This window comes from Pterocles gutturalis, unplaced genomic scaffold (genome assembly GCF_000699245.1).
Source record: "Pterocles gutturalis isolate BGI_N339 unplaced genomic scaffold, ASM69924v1 scaffold1852, whole genome shotgun sequence".
Classification (NCBI taxonomy): Eukaryota; Metazoa; Chordata; class Aves; order Pterocliformes; family Pteroclidae; genus Pterocles; species Pterocles gutturalis.
Genome location: NW_010107622.1, coordinates 42,976 through 48,975, shown reverse-complemented (window position 1 = coordinate 48,975; position 6,000 = coordinate 42,976).

Sequence of the window (6,000 nt, the reverse complement as noted above, 5' to 3'; positions counted from 1 at the left end):
ACTTGGATGGTGCAGTCACAGCAGCCCTGTAGCAGGGGGCTGAAAGGGGCACCCCTGTCCTCTACATCTGCCCCCCGCCCTTACATAGGCTCTCAGCGTCTTGAAGGAATTTCTGATGGTTGTGTGGGCACACGGCCACTTTTCACCTCCTTTTGTAGCTGTCAGAAAACCTTGCTTCTGTGCTGAAACTCTCTTTGTGGCACAGTCTACAGCTAGTCCCATATTGAATACAAGATACGGATGTCATGCTTGTTACTTGCTCAAGAAAAACACGGTCTTCAGAAAACAGTAGTAATAGTTTGAGAGGCCACTGTAATTGCTTGGAAAGAGAAACGGAGATAGGTGATAATGGATGAGGTTTCTGGTTGAGTATATGTCTGACTTATGGATACTCCCAGGATTTCATTCAGAGAAGGGTTTTTACAAGTGAAGGGAGCTCACTGTTCTTTTTGGTTTTTACCACATCTCTGAGACCCAAGTCTTGCACTGTATGAGATTGAATGACAGTCACAGTTAATTTTTGTTATTTTACACTTTATGGCGACTACTGTGGTCTCTGATGGTAGTCTTTGTCTATTCCTGCCCTACACAAACATTGGAGTTTTGTGTAGTTTAATTCAAGACGGTTCATAGTTGATAACAGGGACATTTGGTTAGTACAACCTATATATATATGGCAGCTAATCTAAGATAACAAGTTAGTGATAGTTCCTATGCGAAGTTACATAAATGGGAGACTTGAACTTTTATGATAAATGGTTATGATGGGCTTTTTAACTTGTTTTTTTGCATAGCTGTCAAACTATTGCTTATAGTAACAACTGTATGATAATAGTGATTTAGACAAGGCTCAATTTTAAATTCTAATGGATTTTTGCATAGCTGTAGAAACCTTAAAAATGTAGATAGTGTGTTTTAGAAAAGCATAGAACACTTTCTTTCATCAAATGAAATTGTTCTGAGAGATAAAGCCAATGTTTGTTGTTAAACACATTTCCTACAAAAGGTTCCCTATGGCATAGTATTTCAGATGTTGAAAGGTAAAGCTCATAAATTCTGAATATATTTAGAACATTTGCTATTAAAAGAAAGGCACAGAAGGATTAAATAAACTTTATAAACATATAAAAAGGTAGGTCACTCTAAAATCTTAACAAACTTTCTGTCATAGTTTAAATCATTTATACATATAACATAAAACACAGGTAGTCCATGGTGTAGCACAGATACCTTACAGGGACTTGCTAGCTTTTGATGGTTGTCTTTTCTTTCCTTTTTTTTTTCTTCACTTGTTTTAACCTGCGTTCAGTACACACTGAAATAACAGCTGTGACAAGGTCAAAGATTGACTGAACAGAGAGCCTGAATTCTTGCTGTATGCCCCTCAGCTTTTCGCAGATGCAGGTGGGTGGTCATCTTGTACCATCTTTGCTCCAGTTTCAAAATGAGCCAGATAGGTAAGTGGGATGTAATAGTAAAAAACCCTGAGATTTAACAACTTTATATGAGGCATTTTAAGCGTTTGATGTCACTTTGCAGTGAGAAATGGTGACATAGAACAGTATTGCCGAATGAGTTGAAACTTAGTCTGAGGGTGCAGTTACATGAGATGGCTGAACTGGCTGCTCAGGCTCTTTGCTGCTGAACGGGGCTCCCTTCCTCCTCCCTTGCGCTGGCTCTGGTGCTTGTGCAACTGCACAGGGAGCTGATCTGATTTGTTAATCCATGAGAAAACTGACCTGACCGAGAAGGTGAATAGCTTTCTCTTGAGTTGGAGAGCTGTGCTGGTGTACCTGTGCTGGCAGACAGGAATCCAGACATGGCACCAGGCGAGGAGCAGGGAGCAGATCTGTAAGGACCGAGCTGTGTGGCCTCTGCAGGGACTCTGCCCTGCCGTCCTGGGCAGCTTTTAGATGGGCTCAGCCTTGCGGTGTCACTGTCTTCAATGAGCATCCCACACAAATTGTACTGCCTGGTTCCCTACCAGGAGCATTTAGTAAGTGTCCATGTTAGTCCGGCGCTTGACCTCTCTTGGGATCACCTAGAACGATATTTCAGATGTGAGCCCTTTCCCTTGGGGTCAACAACTTCAACACAGGTTACTGAATGTGTTGTTCTGAAAGAAAGGGGTTTTGTATTCTTTTACCTGTGCAGAGCGTCTTTCAGTCTCACGTGTATTTTACCTTTCATTCTGTTAACTTTAATTGTAGGTGTTTACTTTATACCACCAGAGAATAACCTTTTGCCTTTGTTTCTTCTGTACTTTTGCCCACCTTTTATTTTTTCTTGGAAATGCCGTTGATTCTGGCATGATGCTGTCATAGGAAGAAGGTTGTTTTTAGAAAAATCTTTGTTCCTGTTAGGGGAAAAAAAGCACCTATGACTGGATTATATTCATGCTAAACATTACTAGAGTTCTTAGCGGGTGTGTTTTCCTTGGATTTTTTGATTTCTTGAATTTAGTCAAAGCATTCACAAATTTGCATGCCAAAAAGTTATCTTTTATGATGAGGCCCCATTCCATACATTAAAAAACAAAAATCCAACCAAAAACCAGTTAAAAGGGAGCTTATTAATAATCTTATTTCAAACTTTCCTTTGCAGCCTTGAATGTGACAAAAATAATGTTGAGCACCAGGCAGGGATCAGCCTTTCCAGCACAGCATTTCTTGTTGTACCATGCAAGTGACAGAGAAAGGAAAACTGTTAGAATTTTTAAGCAAAGAGAAAGAACGTGCTCAGAGAGGATGGAGCTTGTAGTTATTAAGTACTAGATTTACTTATTTCACTGGACAGACTTCATAGTTTTTGGTTTTACTTCTGCTGCTCTTTCTGTCACCTCTTCTTACATGACTTCCTTGTTTTATTACTCTGAACGGACTGTTGAGGATGAATGGACTCTTAGAGTGTCATCAGAGCTTCTCTGACTGTGGCTTACAATAAATAGGGGCAAGGAGATTTTATTCCTGAATCCCTGCACACTTGGGCTTTCCTATTCCAAAACAATTCAGCAAGAACCTACATATGCTTGGACAAGCTTTTATTTGCCCGTATTGCTTTTTTTGTTTTTCATCTTCCTTCTACATGCCTACCTCTGTTGCTTGCTTAGGACTTGTGTTTTTTAGGAAGAAGGTGCCCTTAGGCATCCTTATCTCAGACTAATAGTATTTACATAGGAAGATACTCAGGAACATTTATTCCTTAATAACCCTGTATGAATTATACTTGGGGCTGTCATACATCTAGATTTCATTGGAGATACCCCTGTTTTTCACCTGGTAGTGTTGTCTGAGAAGAGTTTGTGGGCTCTAGCCCTTTGTCTAGTTTTTACAGATGTCTGGTAACTTGTTCTGAAAGCTTTTGGATGTCCAAAACATGCCAGGCAAATGACCACTGCGCTTGCGTGGTGTGTGTGCAATCAGGCTGGTGTTTCGTGGAGATTCTGAATGTACCAGCGTGTGCTGCACGCTCTATGTTGCACTTTTTTCTGACCAGGAAATCCTTTTCAGAAATACAGCAACATAGTGTTTCACACCACATCCTGTTTACTTTCTCTCTTCTTCGCGTCAAAAATTCAAGTGCTACAATGAATAATCCTTCAATTCCTATGTTCCTCCCATTTCATTATTCTGTACCAAGTCTGCCAGGAATAGGATTTCTAATAGGTTTTCCTTGATTGTGAACATTTGCTCATTTTCTATACAGTGATTCTAAAAAACTAACTACTTAAGAGTTAGTCTCAACAGCAACTGTTAGTTAGCTACCTTCAGTTGTTGCTGGAACTGGTGACCTAGAGCTTACCAATCCTCAGTGCCCCTGAAGAGAGGTGGGATTTTCTTCTTTTCCCCTCCAAAATCTCTGTTCTGTTGTTGTTCTCTTTAAAAGAGAATGCAGGTTTTCCACCAGTTAAATGAATTTTTTAGTTTGTGTGTGTGTACCGTTTTGGTCTCAGTATCTGTTTTTGTTTAGACATCTGCCTGAGCATCAGGAAATCTTAAGTCAATACCTGGGGCGTATTTGAGGAATTTGTTTTATATAGTTAAGTCAAAATAAATGCCATGTAGCTGTAACTATTTTTCTACCGTTTTGAACAATGCACATTTTCTAGCTGAAGCATTCACAAGCAACTGGGTTTGTGTGGTATTTTCAACTAAATAGTAACTGGTGACAATGTGATAGCCAGGGTCCTCTTTGCAAGGTTAGAAATGTGAGTTTAAACCTGGTTTAGGATAATGAAAGCACTGATGAAGAGGTGTAAGAGCTAAATTCAAGGACTATGCTTATTTTCCTTATAGAATTAAGTAGTAACACCCTGTGATGTTACCTTCAATGTAAAGGACTGCTGCTGCATTGTTTTATGATGAACGGTGTGTTGTTAATATGTTAGATCTTTCCTGGGCACAACTCCTAAATTGGGATAGAAGTGGTGTTAGTCACAGGGATGCCTCTTTATTGAATCTCAAGGAGCTTATTGAGCTGTTCAGCTCATATGTGTTGTGGGACGGGGAAAGCGCTGTGCTGGACCTGTAGGCATGCTGGAAAGCTTAGAGAGTGTTTAATAGCCTTGAATTGTCTGCTGTATGGATGACTAAGGATAGTAAGGTTTGTGGTCTCAGATGTAGGCAGTGAGTAGATGTCTTGATCCCGTGCAGCTTCTGCGGCTGTGAGCCATAAAGCCACTGATCTTCACAGTGGTTCGGTGTGTTGCATACCAAGCTCTTAGAAATTCTGACTTCACGAACCCTTGAGAAACTTAAGTCTTATTTCAGTACTGGGTGTTTGAAAGTGGGTTGTGAGGACTGACCTCTTTTGTAAATCTGAGCGGGTTAGTGTTTGTGCCTTAATTTCCCTAGATTAAAGGTGAAGATGTTTCATGTGTCATGAGACTCTAAATGAAACTGTTAGTGAAAAGAGGTGTTGCCTAAGATGTCTCTGTCAGTCAATAGGACATATGTGTTTGCATGTCTTACCTCTCTTGTGATGAATATCTCAACTTCAGCATCCTCTTTTCCATATAATTGGAAAATAAAGGGCTTATTAAGAAATGGGATATCAAGCATTCCTATAGTATCCCAAAAGTAATATTCAAACTTGACACAAAATATGGCACTGTAGCAACTGTGGGAGGATAGGGGTTGAGAAGCATTTTGATAGCTGAAATGAATTGTGTTTTTAATAACACAGTGCTGTGGCTAAGCTGTATCTTGAGATAATGCTCTGCTGATTTTTATTTTTTGAAATAAAATTTTATTATTAAAAGTAATGAAATCTTTTTTGTGTCTTGGCCAACTATAATAGAGGATTATGCTGTGTGCTCAACCGTTAATGCTGTGATGATCTTGAGAATAGTTTTGAATATCTCCAAGTACACTTTTGACAACAGAGTAGCACCACATATTTAAGAAGAGTGCTAGATTTCCATTACTGTCTGTTACAAAAATCTTTGAAACTGTGAGTAAAGCTCTGTAGGAGAGAAGTGTTGCTAGTTTAAAAAAAAATCACAGCTATTATCTCCATGCTGGGTAAAGAGAACATTCTTTCATAAAGAAAAGGTAAGAGAAGAGGATGAATGTAGTGACAAAATAATCCAGTGCCTCAAAAGGTGAGAAAAGAAGATTGCAGTTCTTTCCATGGTGTAAGCTGCACAGCTACTTGTTTTTTTCTGCAGGGAGTATTAGAGTAGAAGCTGTCAGGGACGATGTGTGAACCCCCAAAACATTACTTGTCAACCAAATGGCTTAAAATTAGTTCTGACACTGCATTATAATATAAATTGAGTGGCATATCGGTGTCTGTTTAGATAGGGGGAGTGACGACACTGAGTAAATGAGGACATCAAAGTTAGGCTTCAATATTCGAGAAGGAACACTGAAAGCTCCTTTCCAGACCTTGAAATCTTAAGATGTGCATAAGGAGCTCAAAACTGGCATTATTATGGAAGAGTTGGCAGGCTGTAGCGTTGTTACATTCAGAAAGGGCAGGCAGGAAGTGGGTAAGCTG